The 19,744-nt window shown below is 41.4% G+C and overlaps 1 protein-coding gene across 2 annotated transcripts in view; it reads left to right on the top strand.

Moving 5' to 3' along the window:
* Positions 1 to 19,744, top strand: part of galnt11 (UDP-N-acetyl-alpha-D-galactosamine:polypeptide N-acetylgalactosaminyltransferase 11 (GalNAc-T11)) — an 80,037-nt gene that overhangs the window by 1,992 nt on the left and 58,301 nt on the right. For both annotated transcript variants that reach the window (XM_042332537.1, XM_042332536.1), the window contains exon 2: positions 14,714 to 14,773. The gene's annotated coding sequence lies outside the window, so the exon portion shown is untranslated. The remainder of the gene's footprint in view (positions 1 to 14,713; positions 14,774 to 19,744) is intronic.

Genomic DNA, 19,744 nt, shown 5'->3' with positions numbered 1-19,744 from the left:
GACAGTGATCTCAGTGGCAAGCTATGTATGTAGTTTTAATCCCAATACACACTGTGGTCTCTAAGCCATTGTTCTCACCAATTTGTACCAAATTCTCTCCGGAATTAGATAAGCAGATGTAAAAAATTTCCATATGTATGTGGCAAATTTTTGTGGAACTCTGTCTGGTTTAAGGTGGGTAAATTTCAGAACAAACCCGTGGAAACACTGCTTCAGTGAGCGACTAGTAAGCTTATGGAACAAGCTCCCCAAGGAGACGGTGGAAGCAGAAAATGTTGTTTGTTTCAAGAACAAATTAGATAGATTACTGCTGGAGGCGTGCTTTGAAGTAGGCAAGGGAGGGAGCGAGACAAAGAGACTGGGTGATGTAGTTCCAAAAGGTGGGGGCAGGGAAGCTGAAGGCCTGACTGCCAATTGTGGGGTTTGCCAGGTGGGAGACATGGAACAAGCTTGCTGAGCGGACAGGTTGATATGAGATTAGCAGGTCACAGAGGTAGGAAGGGGCAAGGCCGTGGAGGGCCTTGAAGGCGAGCAGGATTTTGAGCTCTATCCTCTGGGAGATGGGGACCCAGTGGAGCTGGGTGAGGGTTGAGTGATGATGGGGTCATGGAGCCTGGTACGGGAGAGGACAGGAGCTGCAGAATTCTGGATGATCCACAGCTTATGGAGGGAAGAGTTGGGAAGACCGACACGCAGGGAGTTGGCGTAATCAAGCCTAGATGTATGAAATGCATGAATGAGGGTTTCAGTGGCCTGACGGGAGAGTTAGTGGCGTAGCTGGGTGAGGTGTGGAGATGAGGGAAGGCAAAACATGGCATAGATGTGGGATAGAAAGAACAGTTGAGGGTCAAACAAGATGCCAAGGTTCCTGACTGGCTCAGCGAGGTGCAGTGTACATCCATGGATGGAGATGTTGCCAGAGGTGTGGAAGCACTGACGGGGGCCAATGAGGAGGGCCTCGGTCTTGTTGACAGTTAACTGGAGAAAGTTGGCTCCCATCCAGGATTTGAAGTCCTGACAGACAATCTGTCAGGACCGCACTGAGTACATACTGCGGTAAAGTTGGGTATCATTCACGTACATGTGGAAGTTGACCCCGTGTCTGCGGATGATTTCACCAAGAGGAAGCATGTGGATATTGCAGAGAGGACCAAGGACAGAACACTGAATGAGACCGGGCTGGAGGAGAAGTCATTTGTGGAGACAACAACTTGCATTTATATAACGCCCTTAATGCGGGGTAGCATCGTGGAGAGCTTTAAAGGTAGGATCTGAACCAGTTAAGGACAGAACCACGAATGTTGAGGTGAGAGCAGAGGCGGTGGATGAGGATAGAGTGGTCAATGGTGTACAGTATATAGTTTGGGATACGACAGGTCAAGTGACTGCCAGCATGTTGGAAGGCGAACTAGATAGACCTTGGTCTTCTTTCATCTAGCAAATTTTTATGTTCTTATGTTTGAATACTCTTAAGCCAGCATGTATCAAACCTGATATCTGACTCATGGGAGAAAAACTTCACCTGATGAAAAAAATTTACTGTAAAGTTTTGGCAATTCACCTCAGGAAAGATGTTAAGGCCTTAGAGGAGGTGCAGTGGAGGTTATCGAGAATGATTCCGGGGATGAAGAGCTCCAGATAAGATGAAAGATTGGTGAAGAAAAGGTTGAAGGGGAGTACCCGATAGAGGTGCACAAAATTATGAGGGTTTTTTGTCAGGATGAATAGGAAAACGTTATTTCCCCTGATAGGGGAGTCAGTAACTAAGGTATATTTATAAGAACAGCGAAAGGAGAACTCAGGAAGAATTTTCCACCCGGAAAGTCATTTGGATATGGAATGCCTCGCCATTGTGGCTTTCAAGAGGGAAGTAAACAAATGTATGAAACGGGCTTGAAGGGGTACAGGTATAGGGTGGTGCAGTAGGATTGAATTGTTCTCCTTGCTCTGTGAGGCAGTGCATACTTGATAGGCCAAATGGCCTACTGTGCTGTAGATTTATGCTTCTATGCGCAATGACTGTGCAAAATTAAACACACAATCAGAAATTCTGGAGATCTACAACAGATCAGCTGTTATCAAATTGAAATAATGGTCATTACTGCATATGACATGTTAGCCTATCTTCTCTCTTGAATGCTGATGGTTTTTTGAAAGTTTTATTTTAGATTTCTACTATCCAGTACTTGTGCTATCAGAACCTAGGCAATTGTAGTACTACTATTGTAGTTTCGATTTCCCAGCTAAGAGTTTTTTTGGTTAAAATAATAATTGCATTTTTCAGGTCAGGAGGATAATAATAATAATAATCCTTGCATTTGATATAGCGATTTTCACATCTCCTAGACGTCCCAAAGCGCTTCACAGAATATACTGTAAAGTGAATTGACTGTATGTTTATTTGTGGGTGAACACGGCAGCCAATTGCGCACAGCAATGTCCCACAAACAGTCATGGATTGAAAATGACCAATTTATTATTTTTTTTTGGAGGGATTATTATTAGGCGTGTGGAGTAAGGAAACTTGCCCAAGGATGTCTCAAAACACTTCATTATAAAGTGTAGTGTCTGTATTTTGTAATGGTTGCATTTTCTGTTTTTGTTCCAAACTCTTCTGAAGGTGTTTAACCTATTTTTTATCTTAGACTTTCAAGGTTTTCCTCTTGACTGCATATTTGGTCTTCTTCCCACCACTGCCTTGAGAATAAATGAAATAAATAAGCCTTGCATTTGTTTTAGCTCCTTAACACATCATTGATACATATCAAAGAGATTTATAGAATATATTGCAAAGTGAATTGACTATCTTTTGTGGGTGAAACGTGGCAGGAAATTGTGTAGGGCAGTGTCCCACAAACCGTCGAGGATTGAGTGGCAAAATATTTTTTTTTGAGGAATTATTAACCCTGGAAAACGATCTGTCAATCGAATAACAGCCAGGTTTCTACTTACTACTGAGTAAACAGAATTATACAATACAAAAGGAGGCCATTTGGACCATTGTGTCTGCGTCGGCTCTTTGAAAAGAGCTATCCAATTCAATCCCCCCGCGCTCTCCCCATTGTCCTGCAAACTTGTCCCTTATTGAATCGGCTTCCACCGCCCTTTCATTGCATTCCAGATCTGAACAACTCGTTGTGTGAAAACATTTCTCCTCCCCTCTGTTTCTTTTAAAAACTATTTTAAATCGGCGTCCTCGGGTTATTGACCCGTAGAATCGTACAGCACAAAAAGAGGCCAATCGGCCCATTGAGTTTGTGCCGGCTCTTTCAATAGAGCAATTAATGTCAGTCCCACTCCCCAGCCCTTTCCCCATGACCCTGCAAACCCGTCCTCCTCAAATACATCCGCCAGTGGAAATAGTTCACCCTATCGATTCCCTTCATAATTTTGAAAACTTCTATTAAGTTTCCTCTTAACCTTCTCTGCTCCAAGGAGCATAATCCTCGCTTCTCTATCTTCTCCTGATAGCTGAAGTCCCTCATTCCTGGTACCATCCTAATAATAATAATAATAATAATCCTTGCATTTGATATAGCGCTTTTCACGTCAGGAGGACGTCCCAAAGCGCTTCACAGAACACACTGTAAAGTGAATTGACTGTATATTTGTGGGCGAACGCGGCAGCCAATTGCGCACAGCAATGTCCCACAAACAGTCGTAGATTGAAAATGACCAATTTATTATTGTTTTTGGTTTTGGAGGGATTATTATTAGGCGTGTGGAGTAAGGAAACTTGCCCAAGGTTTCGCCCTGACCTGCCTGGAATTGAACTCAGGTCTCTCACTTGCAAAGCCAGTGCTCTAACCACTGAGCTACAGGACTCCACAACCACTGAGCTACAGGACTCCACAACCACTGAGCTACAGGACTCCAATAAATCTCCTTTGCAGGATCTCCAATGCCTTGACATCCTTCCTAAAGTGTGGTGCCCAGAACTGAACCCAGTCTCTCGCTGAGGCCTAACCAGTGTTTGATAAAGGTTCATCATAACTTCCTGACTTTTGTATTCTATGCCCCTATTTATAAAGCCTAGTATCCCGTGTGCTTTTTTAACAGCTTTATCTACCTGTCCTGCACCGTCAAAGATTTACTTATATGAACCCTCAAGTCTCTCTCTTCCTTCACCCCATTACAATTGTACCATCAGCTGATATTGTCTCTCCTCATTCTTCCACCCAAAATGCATCACTTCGCATTTCTCCACATTAGGAGGCCCTCAGACTCACTGAAACCATGCACAGCTTAGGGGTCAGGTTCGATCACCAGTTGTCCTTTCTACCCCACATTGATTTCCTGACCAGGGCCCCTTTTTTGCACCCTGTCACATTGCTTGCCTCTGTCCGTACCTCACAACAAAAGCAGCTGAAACCCTCGTTCACGCCTTTGTCATTCCCGGCTGGACTATTCCAATGCCCTCCTCGCTGATCTGTCTCCCCAGCTCCACCATACACAAAATTCAACTAGTCCAGAGCTACACAGCCCAGGTTCTCACCCGCACAAAACTCCGTAACCCCAGCACACCAGTCCTTGCCAGGCTTCACTACCTCCCAATTACTGTACGGATCGATTTCAAGATCCTCGCTTGTTTTCAAATCCCTTCATGCCCTCACACCTCCCTTCCTATCCGATTTGCTTACTTCCCACTCACCCACCCGCTGCTTCTGTTCGGCTGGCTCCAGCCTCCTATTCGTCCCTTGTCTCCTCCGCTCCACCATCGGTGGCTGTGCCTTCAGCCGCTACTGAAACTTTACAACTCTTCCTCCCTTGCCCCCTTCCACCCCACTTTCAAATCTAGCCTAAAGACCTTAAGTCACCACCCCCTTCATCTGCTCCTGGCTCAGGGTTGGACTCGGGCATTGTGAAGTGCTCCGGACGCTACCCATTGTGAAGGGCGCTATATAAATTCAAGTTGTTGTTGCTCTTCTACTGGACATAGTTTTGTTGCCATCTGCTATGTTGCCCAAGGAACCACTTTTCTAGGCACTTTTCAGGTAACAAGGGATTTAAAATTTAGGTCAACTGCAACTGAAGTTAGAAACAGGAGAAACAAAAATAAGACGAGATACAAAATAGGAGGAGGTGACCACAAGTACAGGCCATTCAGCCCGACTAGTCTTTGTCAGTAGTTATGCTTTACATGAGGATCCACCTCTCCTAATTCTCTCTCCCTTACCTCTCTATTCTCGTCTCATGTTTGCACCAGGTTTCCTATGAAATTAATTGATTCTTTCTGCTTCAACCACAGCAACAACAACAAATTAGATTTGTATAGCGCCTTTACAAGTGTGCACTTGTATAGCGCCTTTAAACTGCCAAGGGTGGCCGAAGACACAGTCGAAGAGGAGAGTCTTAAGGCGTACCTTGAAGGAGGCAAGAGAGTGAACGAGATGAAGGGAATGTGGGATGGAATTCCAGAGAATGGGGGCAGAGAGGCTGAAGGCCTGACCGCCGATGGTGGGTTGGACAGGGGACACGGATCAGGCCGGAGCCTACTGAGTGGAGGGAGCAGGCAGGTTGATAAGGGGTTAGCATGTCGGAGATGTAGGAGGGAGCAAGGCCGTGGAGGGCGTTGAAGTTGAGGATGAGGATTTTGAACTCGAGTTTGACATTCTTACCTCCTCTGCTTAAAGAAGTTCCTCTTAAACTCCCTTTCAGATCTGCTGCTGGCTAACTCAACAACAAAAAAATTATACTTGTATAGCGCCCTTCACGTCAGAAAAATGTCCCATCACAATCCCTCCGAGACTGCCCCACGTCAAGGGCCCTATATTAATGCATGTTGTTATTGTAATGTTGATGCCCTGCCTCGTTTTAGATTTTCCAACTAATGGAAACACCTTATTAAAGTCCACCTTATCAAATTCTTACATAATTTTAAAAAAAAGCTTTTCAAAGGACTTTAATGTGTCACTCAAACGCAGTTCAGATTTTGCGGCTATTTTCAGACTGTTCAGATTAAAGCCACTGCAGTCAGTTTTTTGGCATGAAGTGTATGAATTTACTGCCAAGCTGTTAAAACTACATATTCCATTCCAATGCAATTTACTGCCAGTAGTAAATTAAGACACATAATTCAATGCTAGCTGAAGTTATTCAAGTTGATCACATCAGCAAGCAGAAATGAACCACTTGACCTGTGCAAATAAATGGGAAGTGTGACTTAGGTTGCAGTAAATGGCGATAAAGGATATGTCTCGAAGGAGATCATGTTTTAGTGAAGTTGAACTGTTTGTACTAGTAAAACAGTACATCACCATCAAATGTGTGTTTGGCACAAAACTCCATTTTGGCATTCATTGGATGTAAAGTTAACACATTTTCAGTGTTCTAAGAAATACAGCAAACATGTCAACAACTGAAAACATATCCAAATATAACATAGCAGGAAATAAATCCATCTGTGTGATCCTGTTGAGTAGACGGTATTCAGTTAGCTATTAAAAATAGTCGTCAACTCTTCAATTTTTGGGGCGAGAGAGTCAGCGTTTGGAGTAAGCTGCTTAAACATTGTTGCAATATGCACAAAAGTTTTTGATAAGCTTTGCAATAACTTTTTGAAAAGTTTACATCTGCAGAATTTCATCTGTCATATTAATTTGCTGAGCGTGGAAAACATCCAGAGATGATGCACCAGATTAATATTTGGGATGAAGTAGTTTAACTAACACATTCCTTTCTGGGCAGTGCGTTCCACGTTCCAAAAATAATTGGGATGGTTTAAAGAAAGACAGAATTACTTGGGAATTAAAGGTACTAAGGGAGATTGGAGAAAATGTAGAGGTTATGTGACATGATATATTAAGTGGAAAAGCAGGCTCAGTGGGCTGAATGGCACCCTCCTGTTCCTCTGAATCTGACATATCTTACAGTTTCCTTACGCCTCTGTTTACCTAGCATTAAGTAGGACACTGGTGGTTAGTTGATAATTCCAGGGATAATAATTCCTTCAAAAAAAGTAATAATAAATTGGTCACTTCAGTCCATGACTGTGAGACAATGCTGTGTGCAATTGGCTGCTGCGTTTCGCCCAAAAAATATACAGTCCATTCACTTTACAGTGTATTCTGTGAATCGCTTTGAGACGTTGCGAAGACGTGATAAAGCGCTATATCAAATGCAAGGATTATTATTGGTCTCAGTCTTCTAAAACAGTCTGATGTATTCACAAATGATTTTCCTGTAACTATCTTATAGGAAGGAGTCACATTCAGGACACATCACTAACTTGGAGTAGGAGGAGGATTGACGAGGAATTATGCAAAAAAACACACAGCCATGGGGAGCTAGAGCACGGTGCTTTCAAGAGTCAGTGGAACTTGATATGTCTGGCATGATCTGCCATAGACTCTTCTCTAAATTTGTCATTTGAACTCAGTTGGGAGCACTATCTCCTCTGATTCAGAATGCTGTGGGTTCAAGCTCCGCATGAGGACATTGAGCTCGGGTAGATTGACACTCCAGTGATTGTTGGAGGTGCTGTCCTTTGGATGAGACATTAAAGTGATGTCCTGTCTCTTTTGTTCAGGTGGATGATAAAGATCCTACAATACTATTCAAAAAGTATGTTTCTCCTGGTGTCTTGGCCAACAAAAAAGCTCATTCACTTCCTGGATGATGAAGGATTTGCTGTGCATAAATTGGTTGCTGCATTCACCCACAAATAACTGCTGCACAGCACTTTACAGTAAACCCTGTGAAGCGCTCTTATTAAGACATTTTGGCGTGATAAGCTATATGAAATAAAATTATTATAGTTATAATTCGAGCTGTGCAAGTCAGATCATAATAAACTGGGAGGCAATCAGCCATAGATGTTATTTAACATCCATAACTTTCCTCTACTTGAGCAGTAGGACTGTATTGGCCTTCTTCCATGGACATTTCAAAGTGTCAGTATAACAGTGTAGACTATAAAACAATGATGTATAATAGCATAATATTTCACTGGGCACATTTGGTGGAACAAGTTAGCTCTACGTAATCTGTTCAACAGATCAGTGAGAAAACAGCTCTGTGGTGTAACCATTTCAGAGCTCTCTTGAGGATACATAGCCTGCAGTGGTTGTGTGCAGCTTGCTGTTTTCTGTGGATGATCTGTTGAGTAATGGATCTTTAAAAAGCTTCACAGTTAATCATTTTAGGAATAACAGTTCATTGCATTTGGTATGGTGCCTGTAACATTGAATGTCTCAAAAAGGTTTAAAACTGCTGTTCAGGGTGAATTGGTCAGAGTGGTATGCCCAGTGCGAAATGGCAAATCACATTGGATAATATAATCATTCTTAATCCTTACATTTAATATCACTGCTTTTGTGTTGGGAGGACACCTCGAAGACTTCACAGGACATACTGTAAAGTATAGTGACTATTTTTGTAGACGAGCATAGTAGCCAATTTGCACACAGCAGAAGTCCCACAAACAGCCGTGAACTGAATGACCAATTTAATCTGGAGATTTTTGGCCAGGACACCAGGAGAAACTCCATTCTCTTTTTCAATAATCCACAAAATCTTCAACACCCACCTGGACAACCAAGATGGGACCTTGGTTTAACATCTCATCCAAAGGTAGGTGCCTCCCAACGCACCCCCAGCACTGCATTAGAGTGTCAACGTAGATGATGTGAGTCCAAAGTCTCACAGTGAGGCTTCAACCCACAATCTTCTGAATTTGTAGGGAGACTGCTACTTACTGCCAGGCTGGCACAACCTGTTGAAATATTCTGGGATAGCACAATTGTAACAACAAATTTCATTGGCTGAGGACTCGCCAAAAAATCCCATTGTGGAGTGAGTTACTCCTTCAACAGTGACCCAGTTCTGTTTTAAAACTGTTACGTTATCGTTCTTTGCTTGGATTTGATGATATATAGTACAGGTACAACATTTTAATTTGCAATTATGCCTTCAAAAATTATGCCTTAAGTCCACACTGCTGCTTTTTTCTAAGTACTGATGACATATGGGCTTGATGACAAGAGTAAATACTGTACTGTATGCAGTTTGTAAAATATCTCTGAGCTTTGAAATGTTTTCCAATGTGAAAGGTGCTATTTGTGTTTTTGATAATTCCTTCAGTGCTAATGCACGTGCCATATATATGATTGTGGTAATCAAATACTGTATGTGAATTAGTTTGTGTTTTGGATGATTTCTTTAAGGCATCATGACTCACTAGTGAGGTTAGTATTTTGAATTGTAGCTTGGATTGATTTTCAAATACATTGTGTGCCTTTTAGTTGCATTGTATGTGTTTTATCACTTTTTTTGTCCAGTGTTGTAACTTGGCTTTTGGCACCCTTCAAGTGAACCTCTATGTATACCAAGTTTTTCATCTTTGAAAATAAATATTTTAGGTATTATTCCAGAATATTCTAGAACTGAAATTGCTTTGAGATCATAAATAGGGGTGAAATAAAAGTGGTTTGAATTAAAGAGATCTAGGATGACCTCCATTGACCTCCATCATAAGGCACCTCGGTTTAGCAGGGGTGTATTGTGGATTATGCAAATTGAAGTGTGATACACTGGGATAAGTAAGGGATAAGTGTAACCCTTACACTTACTGTCTAGCTTTCTGGTCAATATCACTTCTCGTACATGTGCTATGCACGGGAAGATCACTTTTTGCATGTACGCAGCACAGAGGAAGTACTGTCAGCAACAATTCCTCCACACTGTGTGCACACACAGGAAATTACGACAGTGGTAGTCTGAATACCGAGAAGATAGCCATTTTATAGTGCGCCTGCTTTTAACCCAGGTTCTTAGTCTATGGACCCAGACCATAATGGAGTTCTTCTTTACCATTAATGTTTCAGAAATACAGAGCAAAGCGAGACGAGAAAGCAGGAATGAAAAGAGTGTAATTGGGTGTCTGTCTCGGAGGTTTTAAACATTTATTTGGTTTCATTTTATCTATGGTGTAGGGGCGGGGGAGATCAGGTTTTGTCACTGCTGTAATGTGAGAAGATGCTGACAGATCTCTTTAATTGTGGATTGTGGTCTTATCATTGATTTGAATGGTGGCATTTTGGACGCTCATCCAGATGGAACCTTCAGTGTAGTTATATTGGGATTTTTAGTTGCTGAGACAGTTTATTATAATGAACCTTGCATTTGATATAGTGCCTTGTCACATTGTCAGATATCTTGGAAACGCTTCATAGGATTTACTGTAAAATGTAATGACTGTAATTTTAGATGAACATTTCCCTAAATTACATTCAATCTGGGTCAATATTGAACCTGTCAGATATATGCAGCTTCTGTAAGTATGGAGTCGATCATATGGTGAAATCACATTTTAAAACTATAATGAAACTATCACTTATTTTTAGTGATCAGTGAATGTATGCCTTGTGTCTCAAGGTTGGCTAGAACGCACCAATTTGTTTTCCAAGTGATTGTCATCATGGACAGGATGATAGCCATATTAGGATTGGGGTTGCATCACCTTTTGCGGTGAAGTCTTAAGCAAGTTTCCTTACTCGACATGCCTCTGTTTATCTAGAAGTAAATACGAACCTGGTTGCTAGTTGATTGGCAGATCATTTCTGGGGGTATTAATCCCTCCAAAATAATTAAAACTAATAATTGTGGGACACTGCCATGCACAATTGGCTGTCGCATTTCTCCCACAAAAATGCAGTAAATTCAGTTTACAGTATATTCTGTGAAGTGCTTTGAGATGTCTCAAAGACATATGGTTCTATATCAAATTCAAGGATTACAATAATAATAATCACCTGTGAAAGGGTAAATATCAAGTTTTACAACCATTCATCAGTTGCATACCCATTCAATGAAGCACAGGTGATGCACCAAGTTATGCGACACAGTATCTTGCAAACACAAATTTGATTTTCTTTTCATAATTGCTACTTTCATAACATCTTCATTGAGTAAATTTGCAGGAAGAATTTAGCTTGGTGATAATTGCATCTTCACATACATAATTTAGCAAAAATGCCACAGTGCGTTGCTTTACTGGTTTAATAATGTAAGTTGCGATAATGTAAGTTGCGTTATCCCTCCATGTACAATGTCAGTAAACCTTAGAATTAACTCCTAACTCTGTGAGTGCAAATTCCTGCTCTTGAGTAATTTGACTATTTTGGAGACACATAACAGATTTTCCCAATTGGCTTTACTGACCCTGCGATCATGATGCTTTCCGCAGTGCCTTTTCGACTATCAGACCACTAAGTACGACAACTCCCTGCTTTAATGTGTTTTATCTGCCTCTCTAAGGATATAACAGAGACTCAGGCAATATTGAACAGGTGCAACGGATATTTTATTAACTAAACACTAATAAAGTGGGTGTATATGTCTCTATCTTCTAGGCCAAAGTAAATCAGATAAATACAACAATTAAACGGATAAACCACTATTCAACAACAGACTGATAACTGACAGAAAATAATAATGTTAGTTGAAATAATAATAAAGACCAATCTTGACTTGGAGGTAGTCCCCCTCGCCAGGCACTTTTTTTTTACAAAATATATATTTGTTTGTTGGTATACATTTACATTTATCTCAGACAGTGTCAAACCAATTGCAGAAAAAAGATGCAGCATGTTATTGTTCTGTTACAGACCGCAACAGACCCGGCCCCTTGTGGCGGGCGTGGCTTCTGTGCACTTAGTTGGGAGTGCGGACTGGTTCATAGCACGCAGGATTTGCACATGTTTTTTGAGACACTCCTTTTAAGACAGTCGGGAATCGCCCCTGTGTGCACTGCATCCATTGCGTGCCTGCACACACTGATGAGGCTCACTTGACGCTTTCGGATGGCACCCCGACGTGCACCACATGCGCACATGTTTACTCAAACGCAGGCCCGGAGACCTCATAAACACAAACCCATACACATACATATATACCCGACCAGTCCCACCCCTGTCACCGCAGCGACCCTGCTGAGGTTCAGTTTCCTTTTTCTACAGGGAACAGTTAACACCGGTGGGCTAGTCCTGGCTCTGCCGTAATTTTACAGGATGGTGAGCCTTTACCTCACTCCCTGCCGTTCCCCCCTTTTTGGGGGGATGCAGACAGCCACACATCCATTTTCGAGACGCTCTTTGGTTCCATCTCGAGCATCCCTCTGTACACTTACATGCCACATATGATTGAAAGTTGGACTGAGAGAGCCGCGACCACAAGGTAAGCCAAGCCTCCTCCTCATATAGGTACATGATTCCTCCCATTAAACAAAGTATCAGTGTGTTCCCCCCCTCCCCCGCGCTAAACCTGTTGCAAGTAACTTGTTTCTCTCTCTAAGCCCCCAGAATTAATGTCTCCATAGCTGGTTGGGAACTTAACCCTCAAAAAGGGGCAGGCAACCCTCAACATATAGATTGATAATATTAATATAGACAGTACTGGTACTTATAATATATTTTATGCAATGTATACAGTATAGAGTATGCAAAAAATAGAGTAACAATGACAAAGTGCAACACTTTGTGTCAAAAAGATAGAATAGAGTGTGTCAGGTCCTGCTCTTCATCTTAAACAGTCAGATAGGCATGAGAGTTTTTCTCTCCAGGACAAACTCAGATTAAACAAATCAATTTGTGCCGCCTGTACTCATTTCTACAGACTATTAGGCTGCCTTAGAAAACTACATTGCAATTTTTGAGAAAATATAAAGTCAATTCACTTTACAGTATATTCTGTGAAGTGCTTTGAGATGTCTCAAAGACATGATAAGGTGCTATATCAAATGCAGGGATTATTGTTATCTAATTGCCAAAGCCCTTCACATGAGAACCTGAATTGAACTGCTGGTGCTGAGTAAGCCTGATACACATCATTGGACTTGGACCTCAAAAACATCAAGCTGACTGGCATGTCACAAACTTTCCTGTAAATGCCTTCCTACCACGCTAAAGTTAATGTCTGTGTAAAAGCTGATGAGATAATAGTTGCTGGAAGGCATTACCTGGAATCCGGGTTTGGGAACACAAGTTCATATATACACATCCACAGCTTGGAATTAACCTTGATCGAGCTTGCTGCTCAAGCTCTGCACTTCAATTGGTGGAATCATTGCAGAATGGGTAGAGAGGTGTCTCCGGGCTGTGGATAGGAAAATGGTAGCAGTGCTTTCACGCAATTCAGGCTGAGCTGTGCTGCTCACCAGGAAGCTTGCAGGGAGTTCCTGGTATCTACCTGTCAGATGTCAAATGACGATCAAGTGACTACACTCCTGAGGGTGGGGGGAGGGCAAGTAGGGTCTCCTTGAAGCTGAACGGGCTCCAAGGTGACATACTTGGCAATGGAATGTTGAAATCGAGTCAGTCTTTAGTGGTGGTCTTGGTACTATAGTACAGTTACTGAGCCAGTCGGGTCCACAGTACTCCATTGCTTGTCATTGGTAGGACTTGGAAGGGCGCACTGAGGCAGGGATTCTTTGGCTCCTACTATATCGTCAAAACATGCCATTGTTAAGAGCTTTGAGACTGCATCTGCATGAAGGGTGCTATTTAAATGCAAATTAATATATAGCCACTATGCCCCAAAACTTTGGAACTCTCTCCCTCAATCCCTCCGCTTTACCCTCGCTTTCCCCTCTTTTAGATTACGACTGACAACCTTCCTCTTTGATCGTACTTAAGGTTACCTCCTCCCTCCCCCCCGGCTCAGTCTTGTGCTCGCTCACTGGGAAGCACTCTGAGACACTGCCCCTCGTGAAAGGCGATATATAAATGCACGTTGTAGTTATATAGCACCCTTCAGGTGGGTAGCATCTCAGAGCGCTTAACAGTGCAGAGCTTGATGCCAAGGTGGAGAGAGAGGCGAGGTGGCCGTAGGGACGGTCAAAGAGGAAGGTCTTTAGGTGCGGTCTGAAGATTGGCAAGGTGGAGGGATTGAGGCAGAAAGTTCCCGAGTTTCGGGGAGCAGTGACTGAAAGTCACTGATGGTGGAGCAGAGAGGACGAGACGCATAGAAGGCTGGAGCGATTTGTAAGTTTATGGATCTTGAAATGGATTTGTTCTGTAATCGGTATCCAGTGGAGCCTGGTGAGGACTGGAGTGAAAGGGGTGCGGAGTTTGGTACAGCTGAGAATACAGGCAGTGTAGTTTTGGATCAGTGATTAATATATGAATGAGGGTATGGTTGGAAGCGAATGATGTGGCGAAGGTGGGGTGGGGGGGAAGCGATCCTGGTCAGGAAACGAATTTGGGGTAAGAAGGACAGCTGGGGAATCGAACCTGACATCATTTCGATAAGCAAGATGTGACCGGTTGCTTATTTCATTCCAAACAAGGGAATTTCCATGTATAGGTGGCATGCATGGACTGTGATTTGGATACTCTTTGCATGGTGATGGGTTTCAGCATGTGGCAGGCACCTGGCTGACCCCAAAATGGAAAGAACTTGCAAGTTTCATAGCTCATTATAACATCTCAACCTTTCACATGCACATTTGCACATAAATATACCTCAGAGACCCAGTGGATCCCACAAACAGCAAATAGATGAATGAACAATTGACCTGAAAGACTATGGATTGGCCTGAACATTGGGGAGAAAAAAACTCCTTTCAATTTTTGAATAGTATCATGATGTCTTTATCGTCCACCTGAAGAACTGGCAGGTGGGAGCATGGGTATGAGAAACAGCAATGATTCTCAAATGGTTCAACTTTTTTTAACAAAAAAAACAATTTTGAAAAGTAATGTTTCTTTTTTTTCAGATGACAATGTATTTGCTGCTTTTTGACAGAAACTAACGATGTGATATATATATATATGAGGTAAGTCCATATACTACAAGATGCACTTTGCACTATATCCTTTTTTGCCCCTGCATAATTTATAATACAGCTTCTAACATGCCAGCTATTAGTTTTGTAGCTTTATTTACACATATTTTCTGTGCTGTCTAGTATGACATTTGACTAACTAAGTTTGCTCTTTAAGTTTGTCAGGAAAGATATGCAGCAGTTTTGATTTACTGGTAGGAACTCTGGTGTGATGTAAAGGGGATTCTATTCCTTTGTAATGCACAGTGAAATAAAAGCTAATATTGAAATTTGGTTGTCATGTTATAGCACTGTCGTTCAAGTAACAGAAAAAAGGGTTGAATGCTTGAAATCTAAAATGCACAAAACAAACCAGTTGTAAAAGAGAAATGTGCTTTCGTGTTTCGGATGAAAGCTTTCGCCCAAAATGTTAAGATGCCTTTCTCTTTCAGTGCTGTTTGCGCTGCTGTATGGTACATTCCCAGCATTTTCTGTCTTTATTCATGTAGCTCAATTAATACAGTTTGATTGTCGGATTTTTTCAACTTCTGACGGGGAAACAAAACTTGATGTAAATAAAGTAATTTGACTTCATGCACTCCACTTGTCTGTAGTGTAGGTTAACACTTTGGTTTACATAGACTGTTACAGCATGAAAACCGGCCATTTGACCCATCTGGTCCCTGACAACGTTAATACTTTGCTTCCCTCTCCCATACCTCCTCAAACACAACTTACGGAGTTCATTTCAAGGTCAAAGTATGCCTCAGGATTGGCATTCCATTGGCCTGTGAATGTTTCTGCTTTATGATGTCTATTTTATTCTTGATGTCATACACAGTATTTAACATAATAATCCTTCTATTTGACATAGCGCCTATAATATCAAAGCGCTTCACAGGAACATTGTCATAGATCATAATCATAGAATTATACAGCATAGAAGGAGGCCCATCGGCCCATCATGTCTGTGCCGGCTCTTTGAAAAGAGCTATCCAAATCAATCCCACTCCCCCGCTCTCTCCCCATAGCCCTGCAAACTTGTCCTCCCCAAATAATTATGTACTTTTCTCTTAAAGTTGTTATCAAATCGGCTTCCGCCACCCTTTCAGGCAATGCATTCCAGATCCGAACAACTCGCTGTGTGAAAATTTCTTCTCACCTCCGCTCTGTTTCTTTTAACAACTATTTTAAGTTGGTGTCCTTGAGTTACCGATCCATCCATCAGTGTAAACAGTTTCTCCTTGTTCCCCTCAGAATTTTGAAAATTTCTATTTATCATAACTTCCTGACTTATGTAATCTATGCCCCTATTTATAAAGCCTAATATCCCATATGCTTTTTTAACAGCTTTACCTACTTGTCCTGCCAACTTCAAAGAATTACTTATGTGAACCCCCCAGGTCTCTCTGTTCCTTCACCCCTTTAAGATTATACCATCTATCTTATATTACCTCCTTATTCTTCCTACCAAAGTGCATTACTTCGCATTTCTCCACATTAAACTTCATCTGCCACATATCTGCCCATCTTACCAGTCTGTTTATGTCCTTTTGTAGTCTACTACTACCCTCCTCTCCATTTACTACTTTTCCTAGCTTAGTATCATCTGCAAACTTGGAAATTGTACTGCTTATACCCAAGTCCAGGTCATTTATATACAGTAATGTGTATTGGATATACAGAATATACAGTAAAGTGTATTGAATGTATTTTTGTGAGTAAACACAGCAATACCCCATAAACAACCATCACCATCTTTTTTATGTGGGGATTGTTGGCCAGGACACCAGGAGAAACTCCCTTCTCTTGTCCAACAGTGGAATTTGTGGAGTACTGTAGCTTAGTGGTTAGAGCACTCGCCTCACAAGCAAGAGGACCTGGGTTCGATTCCCGGGCAGGGCGAACATTGTTTCCTTACTCCACACACCGCTGTTTACCTAGCAGTATGTAGTAATCTGGTTGTTAGTCGATTGGGGATCGATTTTCAAAGGGTAATAATTCCTTCAAAAAAACAAAGAATAATATTAATGATAATTTGGACAATCAGTCCATGACTGGTTGTTGGATACTGCTATGCGCAATTGGCTGCCGCATTTCTCCCACAAAATATACAGTCAATTCACTTTGCAGTATATTCTGGGAAGCTCGTTGAGATGTTTCGAAGAAGTGATACGGCGCTATATCAAACACAAGGAATATTATTTTGTGCCATGGGAACTGTAACATTCACCTGAATAGGCAGATGGGACCTCGGTTTAACATCTTGTCCGAAGGACAATACAGATACGTTTGATGGTGTTGTAGTGTTGACTCTGTTCAGTTCGTGCTGAATCAAACCTTCATTTTTTTTGGTGTTAACAGGAATTGACACCCACTGGTTGACATTATACATGGTTAGCTCATGCACTCACATAGACGAGTTCCTTGACCTATGCATGGTTTGGTAAATTGATGCTGTAAATACTCAATGTTCTGCAAGAAATGCAGGAGATTCAGTGAAGTGTAACTGCATACAACTGGCTACTAGTTATGAATAAATGCGGCAAAGTTACCCACCCACATCGCACAAACAGTGCAGGAATGACGTTGAAACAGCATCATTAGAAAGGTGAGTTGGTACTCAAAAGGAAACTTCTATGATTGTTGCAAGTAAATCGTCAACCTTAAATATTCTGCAAGGTATAAATTGGAATAGAACGGAAAGGTCAATACACCTGGTTACAATAGACCACCAAGAAAAGTCTGGAGAAAATCATTGCCACTGCTTCCTCCTTTGCGGATACTCACAGTCTAGTAAGTGAAACTTTGATTTCCATCCCAAGTACAATCATTTCATATTCTGTTTGTAAATGCATTTGTTATTTTGCATGTTGGAAAGTCCTGTTCTTTTTCAGCTGTTTGTGTCCTACATCCTCTTTTCAAAGTAAATATTATAAGTACTTGTTTTGCATGTGATTTACTATAGATGTCTAGAAGTCCATTGTAGAGTTTGAATTCTCAATGAGATAGCCTGTTTTACTTTTCCATAGAGGAGTTTGACCTTCTACCATTGGATTGGTGCAGCGTCATCAGAAGACCGAAGGCACCACAATTAGACATTGATATTTCTTACCAGAATGAAGAATCTATACCCATATGCACAGGAGATTTTGCTCGCCAGGAACAGGAAGTCAAGTTGGAGCCTGTGCAGGTCTTTCTCTTGAATCTTCAGAATCAGCTGGAGGATCATATGTAGCATTCTAGCATCTCACCACTCTAGTAAGACAGGTGCTGCCCTCCTTTACCAGAATGTGCTGAAGATGCCATTTAATTGCCCTGGAGGAGTGTGAAATCTACCAGCCTTGTGTAACTAGGAAGAGCCAGATAGTTGCATTCTATTATGCCATATGCTATATTGCAGTTGATGACACTTGGGCTGTCTAATTAACCTGCACATCTTGGTGGTGAGACATCAACAGATCTTCTCCATATCCCGGGATAGGATATGAACTGCTCAGAGCCCCGTCAGTGTTTTAAAAAAAAGTGAATTTAATGAGCGAGCCAGACCACGCCTCTGAGTGTGGGCTTTAAGATGATGTGCTCCCCTCCCCTGCGCCCCCTCCCTCCCCCCAAGTGTTGTTCTGTGGAACAACAACAAGATTGCATTTGTATAGTGCCTTTCACGTCGGGAGGACTTCCCAAGGCGCTGGACTGTGTACAGCATTTCAGACCCAAGCTGGGGTCAAGGAGGGGAGGGGAAGAGGGGTGACTGATGGCATAGTTGAGCAGGAGGGTTTTGAGGAGGGAGTGGGCGGGTTGGTAGTGGGTCAGGAGATCAGAGGTAGGGTAGGGCTATGGAGGGCTTTGTAGGTGAGGACCAGGATCTTGAACTGGAAAACAGCTTTAATCTAAATTATTTTCCACATGTCAAACAAGAGCCATGTTTGGACTTTATTTTAAAAGTATTAAACTTTGCTTATAATTATTATTTGTGGAAAATAATTTAAATTAAAGCCGTTTTCCACAGAACAACAATGGTGAGGGGGGTGGGGGAGGGGAGCACATCATCTTAAAGCCCACACTCAGAGACTGTTTATATTGCTCTAAAGTTTATATTCCTCTAAAGTGTATTTGTTTATATTCCTCTAAAGTTCAGTAAAACTACTTCATTTTTAAAATTTATAAGGTAATCTTTGAGTTTCTTTAATATGAATATTTTACATCTCAAGAAACCAATGTATTATCTTGTGTGTATATGTCTGGAGAAAGCACAAATGTATTCATTGTATTATACCAGTTGCTTTAATAATAATAATCATAATAATAATCCTTGCATTTGATATAGCGCTTTTCACGTCTTCGAGACGTCCCAAAGCACTTCAAAAGTAAACCGCTTAATTTTTAATCCTTATTCTGTGTTTTTTTTCCCCCCTTTTAGGCTAGTGCTTTATTCAGTTTATATGCAATGTTCCTGTTATGTCCAGTTTGAGAACTTGCACTGTGATCACTGTTGCTAATAATAATGATAATCTTTTCATTTGATATAGCACCTTATCACATCGTTGAAACTCTCAAAGTGCTTTACAGAAATATATTGTAAAGTGGATTGGCTGTATATTTTGTGGGCGAAACTGTCTTTAAACTTCATGAATATTCTTCCACATGTGGTGCTTTTATATTTCTATTGGTTCTATGAATCCTGTTTTCATGTAGAAATTGACTGGCATTGTAGTTAAGATATAATGATTGTTTTATTATACTGATAAAAATGTTTCAAATCCTAACGTCCCCTTAATTTTGAACAGCGCAAGAATATGACATGGTTCATTAAATGCCTGTATATGAAAGCCTAGAAATGTCTCTAATACTTGTTCTGAATGGCCTCTTGTATTGTCAACATCCCAGGATTATATAACAATGGGGTCAATTGTTTTTTTTGACTGCACTGACCGATGCACATTGAAAATCTAATTTATTTGATAGTGTGGTGGAAGTGTAAGG

Source organism: Callorhinchus milii, unplaced genomic scaffold (genome assembly GCF_018977255.1).
Source record: "Callorhinchus milii isolate IMCB2004 unplaced genomic scaffold, IMCB_Cmil_1.0 Scaffold2, whole genome shotgun sequence".
In the NCBI taxonomy this organism is placed as follows: Eukaryota; Metazoa; Chordata; class Chondrichthyes; order Chimaeriformes; family Callorhinchidae; genus Callorhinchus; species Callorhinchus milii.
Note: the sequence above shows the minus strand (reverse complement) of the source record. Positions and strands in the feature narration are given on the sequence as shown.